The sequence below is a fragment of the Pongo pygmaeus genome, chromosome 3 (assembly GCF_028885625.2).
Source record: "Pongo pygmaeus isolate AG05252 chromosome 3, NHGRI_mPonPyg2-v2.0_pri, whole genome shotgun sequence".
Lineage (NCBI taxonomy): Eukaryota > Metazoa > Chordata > Mammalia > Primates > Hominidae > Pongo > Pongo pygmaeus.
Window position 1 is genome coordinate 120,450,759 of NC_072376.2, and position 15,130 is coordinate 120,465,888.

Here is a 15,130-nt window from a genome sequence, read left to right on the forward strand (position 1 = left end):
TTCACGTTTTTCTGCCTGCTTTATATTCACTGGCAGCTGACTAGATGGTGCCCACTCAATTAAGGGTAGATCTGCCTTCCCCCCAGCCTACTGACTCAAATGTTAATCTCCTTGGGCAACAACCTTATAGACACACCCATGATCAATATTGCATCCTTCAATCCAATCACATTGACTCTCAGTATTAACCATCACATCCTCAATGGCTGCAAATATCATGAAAATAAAGAACACCGTAACTTTTTGTCTCCTGATGGAAATCATGAAAAAGTCAAATCAAATCTGGTTCTAATCAAGTCTTAGGACAATTTATAGGTTTGCAGTTAATGTAGAGGAAAGAGGAAGAGGTGAAAACACCACAAATGAAATTAGTCAAACCCAAACTCTGGAAAACTACATCATTAATGACCTGAGTTTTCAGTAATTCAAAGATAGGAAAAAATAAATGAGGAAAAACTAAAGAATAAAATAAGATATAAAGTAAAAATGGAGCAATTGAAATATCTGAAACATATTTGAACACTGATCCAAACAAAAGAAATTTTTAAAAAATTTATGAGACTATATGGGAAATTTGAAGAGTTTCTGAACTCGATATAAAAGACTTACTTTTTTGGTGTGATAAATAGCAGTGTTATTATAATTTTTAAATAAGTCATTTGAGAGTATATTAGTCAATTTTCCCACCGCTAGAAATACCCAAGACTGGGTAATTTATAAAGGAAAGAGGTTTAATTGACTCACAGTTTCACATGGCTGGGGAGGCCTCAGGAAAGTTACAGTCATGTTGGAAGGGGAAGCAAGCACGTCTTACATGGAGGTAGAAGAGCAAACAACAGGAAAAACTGCCACTTATAAAACCACCAGATCTTGTCAGAACTCACTCACTATCATGAGAACAGCATGGGGAAAACTACTACCATGATCCAATCACCTCCCTCCCTCCACGTCAAGATTACAATTCAAGATGAGATTTGGGTGGGGACACAGAGCCAAAACATATTAGTGAGATACATGCTGAAAGATTTATCAGTGAAATGGCAATGCCATAAATACTCAGGAACCAAAACTGGGTTCTTGAATATGATAGCAGGAGTGGAGGAAAATGGTTGATATGTCTTTCAGAATGCAGAGCAAAAATCCCAAGAGATGGGAAATACAGCATAATTTTTTAGAAAAGAAAGAAAAGAACAGTCCAGGAAATCTAACATCCAAGTATTAGAAGTTCTAGGAAGAGAAAAAAAAAAACAGAGAAAACTCACAGAAGGAAATAACCATGGCAATTATTTAATGAAATTTCCTAGAACTGAAATGCTTCCCTGAATGCCTAACTCAACAGATAAAATCAAGCACGGAAAAAGCATAGCACCATGAAGTTTCAGAATACTGTTATACAATAGTTTGAAATTGTTTGGAAACCCTACAAGCCTCTAAAGGGAAGAAAAGTTCATGAACAAAGAGTCAGGAATAAAAATGAATTAGAAGTTGTCAAGAAAAATACTGCAAGTTAGAAGACAAATGGACCAATACCTTCAGAGCTCTGAAAGTATTTTCAGTTAGAATTTGGAATTGCTATATATGCTTTCTCAAGGAAATACTGGAGGACATGTTCTGTGGCAGGCCAGTTCTCCCTGACAATCACACAGACAGGCCTGCATAGCACTTCAGTTACACAGACTAATTTCCACAGAGCTGCCTTAACATTGAGCAAATAGTTAAGCCTAGGGAAATCAGTGCCCAGACATCAGACCTAGAAATGAAACACATGGTCAGTAGGAGCCTTGCATGGGCTTCTCCCTAACCTGGAGCAAACCAAAATAATAGAGACAGTCTTACATTCCCAGTGCCAGGACACATATCTGAGACAAGTCAAGGTAACAGAGGCAGCTGTTTGAATAGATTCATTGGAGACTCTAAGGCAGCTCTCCAGACAAGCTGTAAAGGACATAAGATAGAAATAATCACTCTGGTACCACAGTAGACAGGCCTTGAAGGTACTGGGGCCCTTTTAATCAGACTTTTGCCTCTGACCTTCTAGTTGAAACAAAATTAGTTACCAACAGACTTAGGCAAATTCTATACTGCATGTAGGCACATAACTCCAACCTATATAAGCACTAGGAAAGTTGTAACACTTTGAATTGGTCTGGTGGAATTACCTCCAGCCTTCTCTCTGTATCCAGTTACAGCAATAAATTCCCTTCTTTCCAAGTTTGTCTGCTTCTCATTATTGGGCCTCGAGAAAACACAGCCAGATCCAGCTTGGGTCCAGGAACAAAAATTTTGTCGAGCCAGCCAGGAGGCCGCCAGGATGGTGCTGCCTTTGGTGCTGGCAGTTTGCAATGAGACAGTCATGAGGAAAATCCCAGCAGCTGCTGGGTAAGATTGTCCTGGGGACTCTACTGAGGGCTGTCCTGTGGACAAAACCGCACATCCTTTTCATCACCTGGGAAAGAACGGAAGTTTGGCAGAAGCAGATGTGCTCAAAGGGTGAGGAAAACCAGACCATATATTATTTCCTTATCTGGGCTATTAAGCCTTTTGTTCAGTACCATTAGGAAGATAATAGGTCTTGTTTGTACTCCCGTTTGCTGTTTGGTTTGCAGGCCTTTTTCACCTAGGTGCACTTCCTTCTGTGTCTATCTGACACTCTCTGTGTCCGTGTCTATCTGAAACTATCTCTGTGTCTGTACCTATAGCCTTGTTGAATTTAAGATGGTGAATGCTGCTCCCTTCCCCCAGGGGGTGAATGCTGCTCCCTTCCCCCAGGGAGCCCTCTGGGAAAGATCCTGTTGGATTGGAAACAGTATGGGTACCCTCCCATTACTAAAAAGAAAATGATTTACTATTGTAATACGGTTTAGCCAACATATGTTTTGGGATCTGGGGAATGGTGGCCAATTTTTTGATCTTTAAGCTACTTTACTATCTATCAGAACAGTTTTGTCAGTGTCAGGGAAGACAGGCAGAAGAGCCTTATGTACAAGCGTTTATGTTACCGCATAATCAAGAGGTCAAAGGAAATAAGCTAATGGTGCAGCGCTCAGACAAGGTTTGTCTCAAGTCCCAGGGAGAAGGAGAAAAGGAATTAGAGACTCAACAAGTATTAAATGTGCTTAACCCAGTAGGTGGCGACCCAGAGGGAGCCAATGCCCCGCCACTGGCTCAGAAGGGGGAAGGGCCTTCACCCCTGGGATAGGAGGAGGCTGCAAAAATAGTCTCTCCCTTCCAAAATAGACAAGGCACTAATTTTGACCGGGGAGACACTGAGCCTGGAGCAGGGCAATTTTCCCTCCAACAATATCCTGTGGGAGTTCATCAGCAAGGAGCTTCGGCAGGATATTACTGGGCATATAGGGGCATATAGTCCCTTTCCATGTCTGATTTACTGAATTGGAAAAATTCCAATTCTTCCTACAGGGTGGATCCCCAGAAAATGACCGAATTGTTTACTGCTATCTTTGCCACCCATCGTCTTACATGGGCTGACGTGCAAGCCCTCCTAAACATCATGCTCACAGCCGATGAGAGAAGGCTAGTGGTTAGAAGGCTAGTGTTAGAGGAGGCATAGTGCCTTCATGATGAAAGCCCCAATGATAGCCCGGACCCTAAAGAGGCAACTCCCTGAACTGACCCAAACTGGGATCCTAATGAGGCAGGTGGAGCTGGGATGAATCATCTGGAACACTATAAAAAGTGCATCCTAAAGGGCATTGGATCAAGGGTGCCAAGACCTGAAAGTCTGAACAAAGTACAGGCACTTTAGCAGACATCTATTGAGGACCCCTCAGAATTTATGGAACAGATCTGTCAGACATATAGAAAGGATACAGAGTTAGACCCACAGGAGCCTGAAAACATTAGAATGGTGAATATGACCTTTATAGGGCAAAGTGCCCCAGACATTAGGAAGAAACTACAAAAAGTGGAGGCAGCTGTTGGAATGAAGCTTCCCAATTAATCAACATTGCATTCAAGGAATATAATAGCAGGGAGGCCAAGGAAACCAAGGCACTTTAGCAGGCAGCTGTACTCCTGGCAGCTGCAGGAGGAAACCCAAAGAAAAAAGGACCCCCAAGGCAGAAAGGGAAAATAGAAAAGGACCAGTACGCTTACTGTCAGGAAATAGGGCATTGGAAGAGAGACTGCCCCAAGTTAACTCACAAGGAATCCAGGTCACTTATGGCTGTCAAGCCCAAAAATGAATCCAAGGAAGATTGAGGGTGCCCAAGACTCCCAGCAGCTCCAACTCTAACTGACATCAAAATTTCCCCAAAGGAACCTCGGTTAAAGTTGATACTGGTGCTAGTTATTCAGTAGTTAATACACCAATAGCTAAGCTTTTTGATACTTTCTCTCAATATAGTCAGGGTAAGTGGGCAATTGAAATCAGAACAGTTCCTGCAACCCCTTTCATGTAAAGTGGGTAACAATTTGATAACTAACCAATTCGTTTATGTGCCTGATACCTTTACTTAGCAGAGATTTACTACGCAAGTTAGAGGCTCAGATCATCTTCCACCCAGAGAAATGTCAGCTGTGTCTTCAAATGCCTCCAGAGCATGGACTGCAGCTGCAAGCACTGCTGGCGAGCACTGAGGCCCCACACCCTGAGGTAGAGGCAATTCCTCAAGAAGGCTTCGACAAGGTAAAGCCAGAGGTCTGGGCATCAGACCGACCTGAGAGCGAAATTAATGTGAGTCCAATAAAAAACAAACTGAAGGAAGGGTCCCAACCTGTCCGGAAAAAAGCAATACCCCTTAAAGAAGGAAGTCTTGGAAGTTATCCAGCCGGTATTAGTCTGGTTTTTGCAATATGGCTTAATAAGACCTTGTCAGTCCTCATACGATACTCCTTTCCTGACATTAAAGAAGCCTCATTTCCATAAGTATAGGTTTGTGCAAGATCGCAGAGCAATTAATGATATTGCGGAAGACATTCACCCCATCGTGGCTAACCCATACACTATGTTTGCTTCACTACCTAAAGATCACGAGTGGTTTACAGTGCTAGACTTAAAGGATGCCTTCTTTTGCATACCAGTAGAAATAGAAAGCCAACTATTGTTTGCTTTCGAGTGGACAGACCCTGAGACAGCTGCACAGTTTCAATATTGCTGGACTGTGCTCCCTCAAGGGTTTAAAAACTCCCCAACTATATTTGGAGAGGCTTTGATTCAAGACTTCAGAGGCTTACAATTAGAAAATGGGGTGCTACTTCAATATGTGGACAATTTATTAATTTCCGGCACCTCAAAACAAGAATGTCAAGAAAACACTGTAAAGACCCTAAACCACTTGGCAGCTTGTGAGTATAGAGTCTCAAGTAAGAAGGCCCAAATATGTAAGCAAACTGTAGAATACTTAGGGTTTCTGTTACAAGAGCAGCTAGAGCCCTGACGGTGGAAATGCGAAGTGCAGTTGCCTCCATTGTGATGCCCACAACCAGGAAGCAACTAAAGGGCTTCCTAGGAATGGCGGGATTTTGTAAAATCTGGAGTCCCAATTATGGGTTAATAGTAAAGCAGCTATATCTAAAAGGAGCAGACCATGGGAAATCGAACACCAAATCACATTTGAACAACTAAAGAATAAATTAATATCTGCTCTGGCTCCAGGACTGCCAAACCCACACAAACTTTTCCAACCTTATATGCATGAAAGACTAGGTCTAGCACTCTGGGTCTTAACACAAAAACTGGGAGAAATACTACAGCCAGTGGCCTATTTTTCAAAGCAGCTCCATACTGTGGCTAGGGGCTGGCCCCCTTGTCTTAGGGCAGTAGCCACGACCTGCCTGTTGCTCAAGGAAGCTGAGAAGCTGACTCTAGGTCAGCCCACCACGATTTCTGTGCCACACTAAGTCTTGGCATTGTTAGAACAAAAGGTGGCTATTGGCTAACAGCGGGCAGATTGGGCCAATATCAGGCTATCCTGCTCGATGACCCTGCAGTGAAACTGCAGACCACTGGAACCTTAAACCCCACCACTTTGCTGCCACCTACTGGGGAATCAGAGGAACTAATACATGACTGCCTAGAAGTTACTGATCAAGTGTTTTCTAGTCCCCTAGATTTGAAGGACGCAGCCCTCTCATGTGCAAACTGGATATTGTTCGTGAACAGGAACAGTTTAGTCATTAATAGAAGAAGGAACGCTGCCTATGCTGTAGTGAGTCTCAGAGGGAATAGAGGCAAGAACTCTCCCAACGGGGACTTCTGCACAGAAAGCTCAGTCAATCGCCCTTACCAGAGTCTTGCAACTGTCCCAAAATAAGAGTGCCAACATCTACACTGATTCCAAATATGCCTTCATAATAGTCCATGCACAGGGTGCTATCTGGAAAGAAAGGGGCCTACCGAAGGCTGACAATACTGAAATTAAATACGCAAAGCAAGTGTTAGAGCTACCAGAGGCAATAAAGGCCCCAAGAGAAATAGCTGTTATGCATTGCCCAGGCCATCAGTGCAACAATTCTGAAGTAGCTAGGGGAAATGCTTTCTTAGATTACACAGCCAGGCACCTAGCCAGCTCCAATGTTGAACTCCGGGCTCCTTTAATTCCCCAAATAGATTTGGCAGCCTTCAAACCTAGGTACAGTCTTGAGGATGAAAAGGCTACCAAGGACAAAGGGTTTATTCAGGACGAAAAATGACTAGAAATTGAATGACAAAGGCCTAATTTGGGTGTCAGAGATAAAATTTCTTTTATTCTATTCTTTCTGTTTACACCTAGTATTGTTTCTGCATCCACTGCTAACCTCTTTCTACAATGGGCACAGGACTATGCAGACAGCCTCCAGCATGATTCCTGTTGGGTCTGTGGCCTGTTACCCCTTTCTAGCACCACTGTGGTGGGTCTCACCTATGCAAGGAAAAGATTGGAGACATTTACAAGTTTTCCTGGATTTAAAACACTGGACCGGGTCACAAATGATGGGAGTGACTAAGGCAAATGTGTCAGAATGGCTGCACAACTTTAAACGACTCAGGACATGGGTCTTTCCTTCACCCAATACTAAAAAATATTCATGATGGCACACCTTTTGGGCAAGATGCCTCATTAACTTTTGTATAGAAGTATATGAAAAGGAATGAGGGCCCGTTTAGAAAGTATAATCCTACGATGCCAATTTGCACTAAAAATGAGCCCAACAACCATAATACAGGACAGCCTGGACAGCAAGGGAGAGGGAAACAACCACTAGAGAATTGGCAAATTGACTTTTCTCAAATGCTACCTGCCCCAGGAGGGTACAAATATCTCCTAGTTCTGGTGGACACCTTCTCAGGCTGGGTAGAGGCATACCCATGCTGCTCTGAGTGGGCAACAGAGGTAGTTAAGGGACTGCTAAAGGAAATCATTCCTTGATATGGGTTTCCTGACATTATCCAGAGTGACAATGGACCATCATTCACATAGGAAATAGCCCAACAAGTAAGAAAAGTGCTAGGGATAAAATGGAAGCTACGCACAGCCTGGAGGCCTCAGTCCTCCAGACAAACTGAAAGAATAAATCATGCCTTAAAAACAACCCTCGCCAAGCTATGTCAGGAAACACGGCTAAAGTGGCTTCAGTTGCTTGGGATTCCTCTGCTCCAGGTAAGAATAGCTCCCAGAAGTGGGATCAAATGAAGTCCCTATGAAATCATTTTCAGGAGGCCTTTTGCAGCCAACTTGTCCCAGGTGGCTAGAATGTCTCCAGGCAAGGAACTAGCTATTAAAACTTATGCCACTCACTTGGAACAAACTCTTAACCCCTTGAATAAATTTTCTTCTAACAGAAATGTCATAGACTCCATGGGAGCCCGCCACCCGTTCCAGTCTGGTGATCAAGTGCTGCAGAAAGAATGGAAGGAAGCTGGTCCTGCCCAACAACTATAAGAGAAATAGAAAGAACCCTATGACAGGCTGTTGACTACCAACTCAGCACTGAAACTATCAGGCATCAGACCTTGGGTTCATCATATGTGGGTAAAGAAATTCCAGTCGCCCAAGAACTCCACCACAGAAACACCTGTAGCCACTCAATGGGAGGGAGAGACCCTAGAGGACCTGAAGTTTCTATTCAGAAAACGATAAGAATTTCTTTTATCCTATTCTTTCTCTTTATACCTAATATTGTTTCTGCACACACTGCTAACCTCTTTCTACAATGGGCACAGGACTATGCAGACAGCCTCCAGCAGGATTCCTGTTGGGTCTGTGGCCTGTTACCCCTTTCTAGCACCACAGGTTTACTGTGGTGGGTCTCACCTATGCAAGGGAAAGATTAGAGACATTTACTAGTCTTCCTGGATTTGAAACACTGGATTGGGTCACAAATGATGGGAGTGACTAGGGCAAATGTGTCAGAATGGCCCATAAACACAACTTTAAATGACCCTTTAAATGACATGAAAAGCCATTATTGATTAACAAAACAAGAGACGAAGTTATAGCACTAGCTATTCCCTTGTTAGAATCCAAAGTGCCCATCCAAACTTTTAAACCCCCAAATGTTTGATACCAGAGTGGCTTTTTCCAAATTTTGGATGGGCTCACATGGTTATCCACCTCTACTGGGCACTTGAGTCAACTAGCCCCCTTGTGTTGGGAACAATGAAACCACTCCCTTGACCACTGGCCCAATGCCACATGGGTTATGGGATGGATTCTTCCAGATCGGTGCCAACATATTATAGCACTCCAGCAAAGGGATGTATTTGCCACAGATTGGTCTCAACAGCCCGGCCTAAAGATTGGGAGCAATGGCCCAGTATGCTCCCAACAGGAGCTTTGCGGCACCAATCTGTGGCTTTGCGGCACCAATGGCTTTGCGGCACCAATCTGTGGCCATGGCTCCCTGTGGGCTGGCTAGGACACTGTACTCTAGGCCTCCCATGAGCACAAGGCTGCTGGGTAAAAAAAGAAAAAAAAATCCAGCCTGTTTTCCACATATGATTAATAGGTGGACTAGGTCAGTCTTTCATTAGTATGATCATCTAGCTGCAATATTCATGCCCTCAGTAGGACTAGGAACTGTCATATGGCACATAGAAGCCCTAGCTAACTTTACCAAAAGGGCTCTGAATGACAGCCTCCAGAGCATCTCTCTAATAAATACTGAAATGTGTCACATACGGAAGGCTATTCTACAAAACCGAATGGCCTTGGACATCCTTACTGCAGCTCATGGGGGAACTTATGCCCTTATCAAAACTGAATGCTGTGTATATTCCAGATAACTCTGGGAACATCTCCCTGGCATTAAAAGATGTGCACCAGCAAATTCAGGCCATCTCCAGCCCAGAGCTGTCACTAAATGATTTCTTGCATCATGGTTTGGTGGAATGCCCTCTTGGTGGCAGAAAATTCTGATGTTCTTAGCCATTATCCTAGGCATAGGAGTCACTTTAGGCTGTGGAATGTATTGCTACTGTGTGCTGTTTCAGAACATTCCTTGGACTCATGCAGTTATGTTTCAACAGGTGCTACCCCTAAGACCCCTAAATGAAAAATACTTCAGAGAACAAGTGGACCTCTTCCACTCCAACCCCAAGTTCAAGAACCCCTGATGACGACCTCTCTCAGCAGGAAGTAGCCAGAATTATCACAACGTCCAGTACCCCAGCAGCTCCTCTAGCACAAGCATGACAGAAATCATGCACAAATTGACAGTGGGGATTCTGGCAGGCCAGTTCTCCCTGACAATCACACAGAAAAGTCTGTATGACAATCACACAGACAGGCCTGCATTGCACTTCAGTTACACAGACTAATTTCCACAGAGCTGCCTTAACATGAGCAAATAGTTAAGCCTAGGGAAATCAGTGCCCAGACATCAGAGCTAGAAATGAAACATATGGTCAGTAGGAGCCTTGCATGGGCTTCTCCGTAACCTAGAGCAAACCAAAATAAAGAGACAGTCTTGCATTTCTAGTGCCAGGACCCATCTCGGGTCAATGAAATCTGAGACGAGTCAAGGCAAGAGAGGCAGCTGTTTGAATAAATACATTGGAGCACCTAAGGCAGATCTCCAGACCAAGCTATAAAGGAGATAAGATAGAAGTCATCACTGTCATACTACAGTAGACAGGCCTTGAAGGTACTGGGGCCCTTTTAATCAGACTTAGCAAGCATTTTTGCCTCTGATCTTCTAGTCGAAACAAAATTAGTTACCAATAGACTTAGGCAAATGCTATACTGCATGTAGACACATAACCCCAACCTATATAAGCACTAAGAAAATTGTAACACTTTGAGTTGGTCTGGTGGAATTCTCCCTGTATCCAGTTACAGCAATAAATTCCCTTCTTCCCTAGTTTGTCTGCTTCCCATTATTGGGCCATGAGAAAATGCAGCCAGACCTGGCTTGGTTCCAGGAACATGTTCCACAAAAAATGAAAGGAGAAAACATGGTGTTCAGAAAACAAGAATTTTTACCTTGGAGACAGCTGAAGGGAATCCCCAGATTGATGGAAGGGAATCCCAGGATGACTCTGTGTCCCAGGTCTAGAGGGTGATCAGTGAGATGGCTTTCAGAGAGGTCAGAAGCCCTCAGAGACCTTGTCTGAAAAAAATGAAATTGATAGAGTATCCACTAGGAATAACCATATTAAAAATGATTCAGACAACAGGCAATAGTTCAGGGTTAAATTCGTGATAACTACTTAAAGTCATCAAAAAGGACACATTTATCCTACCCTCTCTGTACAAACTGTTTTTCAGGGGAATCAAACTGACAGAAGAATTTTAGCTTATGCAGAAAAAATACTGGATTGATTATTTTTATTTATTTATTTATTTATTTTGAGACAGAGTCTCACTCCGTTGCCCAGGCTGGAGTGCAGTGGCATGATCTGGGCTCACTGCAAGCTCTGCCTGCCAGGTTCATGCCATTCTCCTGCCTCAGCCTCCCGAGTAGCTGGGACTACAGGTGCCTGCCACCACGCGTGGCTAATTTTTTGAAAAATACTGGATTTAGAAAACACCGTTTAAAATACCTTATGAAGTAATATTAACAGATATAGGCAATGATCATCAGTGAGTGCTAAAAAGTATTAGGTGAAAGGTAGGAAAGAGAATTTTATAATGAGGGGATCAGCCTGACACCACCTGCATCCACTGATCAATCTTAGCATCTCTAAAACTGAGATGCCAAATATCTTGTGCCTTATAATGTGACATAATTAGCTGTGCTCAGCATTAATTGTCTCAGTTTGGATTGTTTAAGAAGCAGGCCTAGGGAGAAGGATTCTAGTACAATAATTTGTTTGGGAGGTGATCCTACAAGTTTCCACTAGTGGAGCAGGAAAGTGTTACAGGGACAGGAAGGAAACCAATAGTGTTTCATCAAAGAGGCATCCTAGGGCCAGGCATGGTGGTTCAGGCCTGTAATCCCAACACTTTGGGAGGCGGATTGCTTGAGCCCAGAAGTTGGAGACCAACCTGGCCAACATGAAGAAACCCCCTCTCTACAAAATATGCAAAAATTGGCTGGGTGTGGTGGTGCACACCTGTAGTCCCAGCTACTCAGGAGGCTGAGGCAGGAGAATTGCTTGGACCCAGGAGGCGGAGGTTGCAGTGAGCCGTGTTCATGCCACTGCACTCCAGCCTGGGCCGAGCAAGACACCGTCTCAAAAAAAAGACATCATGGGAAACTGAAGCTTAATCCCACTAGGGAACACTAAGAAACAGCATTGAACATATGCCTCAGAGTATATTACCTAAGAGGAGAGGGAGTTGGGGTATTTATGCAATGCTCTTCAGTTGTTAGTCAAGGACTACTCTCAGGAAATATTCATTCCCTCATATTTTTGGATTGCATGCACATAGGTCAAGAAGACACTGGTCCCAAAGGAAGCCCTCATGCAAAGAAATGGAACTATTCACAGGTGGAAGTCAGAATGATATTTGCCATGATAGTAGGAATTGAGGGGAAATGGGTGGGCACCAGCAGTGTTTCCTGTACTGCCCATGAAGTAGTCCTTAAAAAAAAAAATAGCATGTGTATATTTCTGTAATGTTTCTCTTTTTTTTACACAAGAAGTTACTACTTTTTAAGAAGAGAAAAAACAACAAAGAATTCCACAAGGAAAACTATGCATATGTACACACACGTGTATATGTACACACACGTGTATATGTACACACAAACATTCAGAGGAAAAATATTATGCTAAAAGCAAAGGTAATGATGGTTTTAGTACATAGCTCCATTCTAAATCATACATAGTCATGATAATGTAAACTATGAATATATAAACCTTAATAAGATTGCAATATAACTAGATGGAAAAGTTGAAGGGATATGAGAATAAGTATGTGTGTGTGGTGGTGCTGGTAGGAGAGGAGAAATAAATTTTCACTTTCTGTTGTGAGAAATAACTAACTAATGCTTCTAAGGTCTGAGTGTTTGTGTCACCTTAGGATTCACAGGTTGAAATCCTACCCCATGCCCAAAGTGATGGAATAGGAGATGGGGCCTACCCATTCAAGTCTCTGGGACTTGCCAGAAGATTTCTAGGTCAGTCTGAGAAAATTACCCCTCTAGTCAAGCAGTTTCATTTTACCAATGACTCAGCAAAACTGTGAAGGTATATCTTCTCCACCAAGGAAATTTACTTGAATAAAAGCATGGTAAGAGGAATAAGGCTTAAAGAAACCTTGAAATATCACTTATTAATTTCATCTGAAGCATTTCCTTGTGGTTAACATGGTCACTTTTTTTCTTAGAAAAAAGCCCCCAAATAATGAATTTTATAAGTCCACGTTACTAAAAATTATATTATTAAATTATGGCTTGCCTGTAATTTAAAGGAGCTCTTCACAGTGAGTGGAAATAACTTCCTAGAATTCTAGGTTTCTACCAATTATGTGGCCTTGAGTAAACCATGTAACTTCCATGAACTTCAGCTTTCTCATCTGGAAGATAAAGGCTGGAGGTGGATAAATTTATCTCAGGATATTCTTTCTGCTCTAAAATTATTCTAGGTTATTAATTTAGGTGCCAGAAATATCTGAGAATAGTAATTTAATCAAAACCACAAATGGTCTTTGTACCCCTTACTCTATGTGAAACATTGTCTTAATATTAATAATTTCTATATGTTAAAGTAACTGAGTAGTAAGTAATGAGATGCAGCATGTATTCTTTTCCCTGGCTGCTTTTAGCATAATTATTATGAGATTCATCCAGCATTTTCATGTGTATCAGTAGTTCATTCCATTTTATTGCTGAACAGTATTTTTATGGCTATACCACGATTTGTTTATTCTTTCATATTTTGATGGACATTTGGGTCATTTCAGTTTGGGGCTATTGCAAATAGAGTTGCCATGAACATCCGTATACAAATATTTGTGTGGACGTAGGCTTTCTTTTCCCTGGGTAAACCTAGGAGAGGAATCACTGGGCCATATGATAGGTGTATGTTTAATTTTTGTAGAACTGCCAGAACTGCTTTCCAAAGTGGTAGTACAATTTAACATTTCTCACAGCAACATATAAGAGTTGTAGTTGCTCCACATCCTCACCAACACTTGATATGGTTGGTCTTTTTACTCACTGTAGTCATATGCAACCATTTCTCACTGTGGTTTTAATTTGCACTTCCTTAATAATTGATGATGTTGAACATCTTTTCATGTTCTTATTTCCTATCTATATATCTTCTTTGGTTAAGGGTCTGATTAGACATTTTTGTCTATTTTTTATTGAGTTCATTCTCTTATTATTAGGTTTTTAAAATTATATATTCCATCTCAGACATTTTATTTTTGATCTCTAGAAATTCAACTTGGGTCTTTTAAAAAATATCTTTCATGCATCTATTTAATATGAGCAATCTTTCCCCATGCTTTTGAATTTATGAAATATAAGTGTTTTAATGTCATTATCTATTAATTATGTGTTTACATCTTTTTATATTGATTCATTTTTCTCATTAGAGTCATATCTTTCTCTTTTTGTTCTCTTCTTTCCTCCTCCTTATTAAGCCTCTGACATTGTGAATTTTACCTTGTTGAACACTGCGTATTTCTGTACTCTATTACAAAAATATTCTTGAGCTGTGTTCTGGGTCACAGTTAAGTTACTTGGAAATAGTTTGATTCATTCACATCTTGTTTTTAGCATCATTAGGTGGTACCAGAGCAGCTTTTTGTTTAGGGTTAATTTTTCTCCATTACTCAGAACACCATCTTGAGTACTTTGCCCAATGCCAAGGTTTTCCGCTCTGGCTGGTGGGAACACACACTCTTTCTGCTGGGTGTGCGCTCCAGACATTTTCCCTCTGCTCCTTTTCGGTGGTGTTTTCTCTGGCCTACATTAGTTTTCTCACTTGTCTGTGTTCAGGTGGCCTTTCTGTAATCTCTGGAGCTCTCTCTGTGGTAGCTCCCTCTTCGCTGGTACTTTGCCCTATCTCTTGGACCCCAGCTTCATATCCTTAACTCAGGGTAACTGCTGGTTTTTGTCTAGGCTTCTCCTCCCATCACAATGGCCTGGAAACTCTCTGCAGCTAGTAAGCTGGGGCAATTATAGGGCTTACCTCATTTGTTTTCTCATCTCTCAAGGATCACTGTTCTTCACCGCCTGTTATCCAATGTCTGAAAACCATTGTTCCACAGAGTATTTTGTTGAGGTTATTTTAGTTGTTTCAGGTGAAGAGTATGTCCCATCCCTGCTACTACTTTCTTTATCTGCCTAGAAGTTGAAGTTGCCTTTTTTAATACTATTACTTTTTATAGTAAAAAGTATAGTAAAATAACTATACTTTTTATAGTAATAATTTCCTTGCTTTATTTTTTAAGTTTCACCATTTAAATATATATCCTTAGACGATGTAATTTAGTCTTGCAGATTTAAAAGTATGACATGCCTTTAAGTCTCTTTTAATCTGTAAATTACTCCTCTATTCCTTCATTACCTTACAGGAAGAGGGGGAGCTGGCCTAAGTAAATTTGGAAATGAATGGAGTCTATGAGACTAAAGGTAAAAGGAACTGCACACAGACACTGTACTCTAGTGTTAAAGTTATTCCCCGTAGGAGTACAGGTTAACATTCCCAAGCTGCTATACATGTGTAATAGAATTGAACAATTAATTAAATGGATGGCAGATGGTGGGAGCCAAGTTTCTCACTGTTGGA

General features: G+C 41.8%; 1 long non-coding RNA gene across 2 annotated transcripts; it reads left to right on the forward strand.

Moving 5' to 3' along the window:
• The first annotated feature begins 2,243 nt into the window (after window positions 1-2,243).
• On the forward strand, window positions 2,244-10,199 carry LOC134739378 (uncharacterized). Of its 2 annotated transcripts, none has more exons than XR_010125973.1 (3): window positions 2,244-2,490; window positions 4,480-4,648; window positions 7,784-10,199. It is a non-coding gene; the product is annotated as an uncharacterized LOC134739378 (long non-coding RNA). The 2 variants fall into 2 exon arrangements; XR_010125974.1 differs by having other exon boundaries at window positions 4,483-4,648.
• The last annotated feature ends 4,931 nt before the right edge of the window (window positions 10,200-15,130 follow it).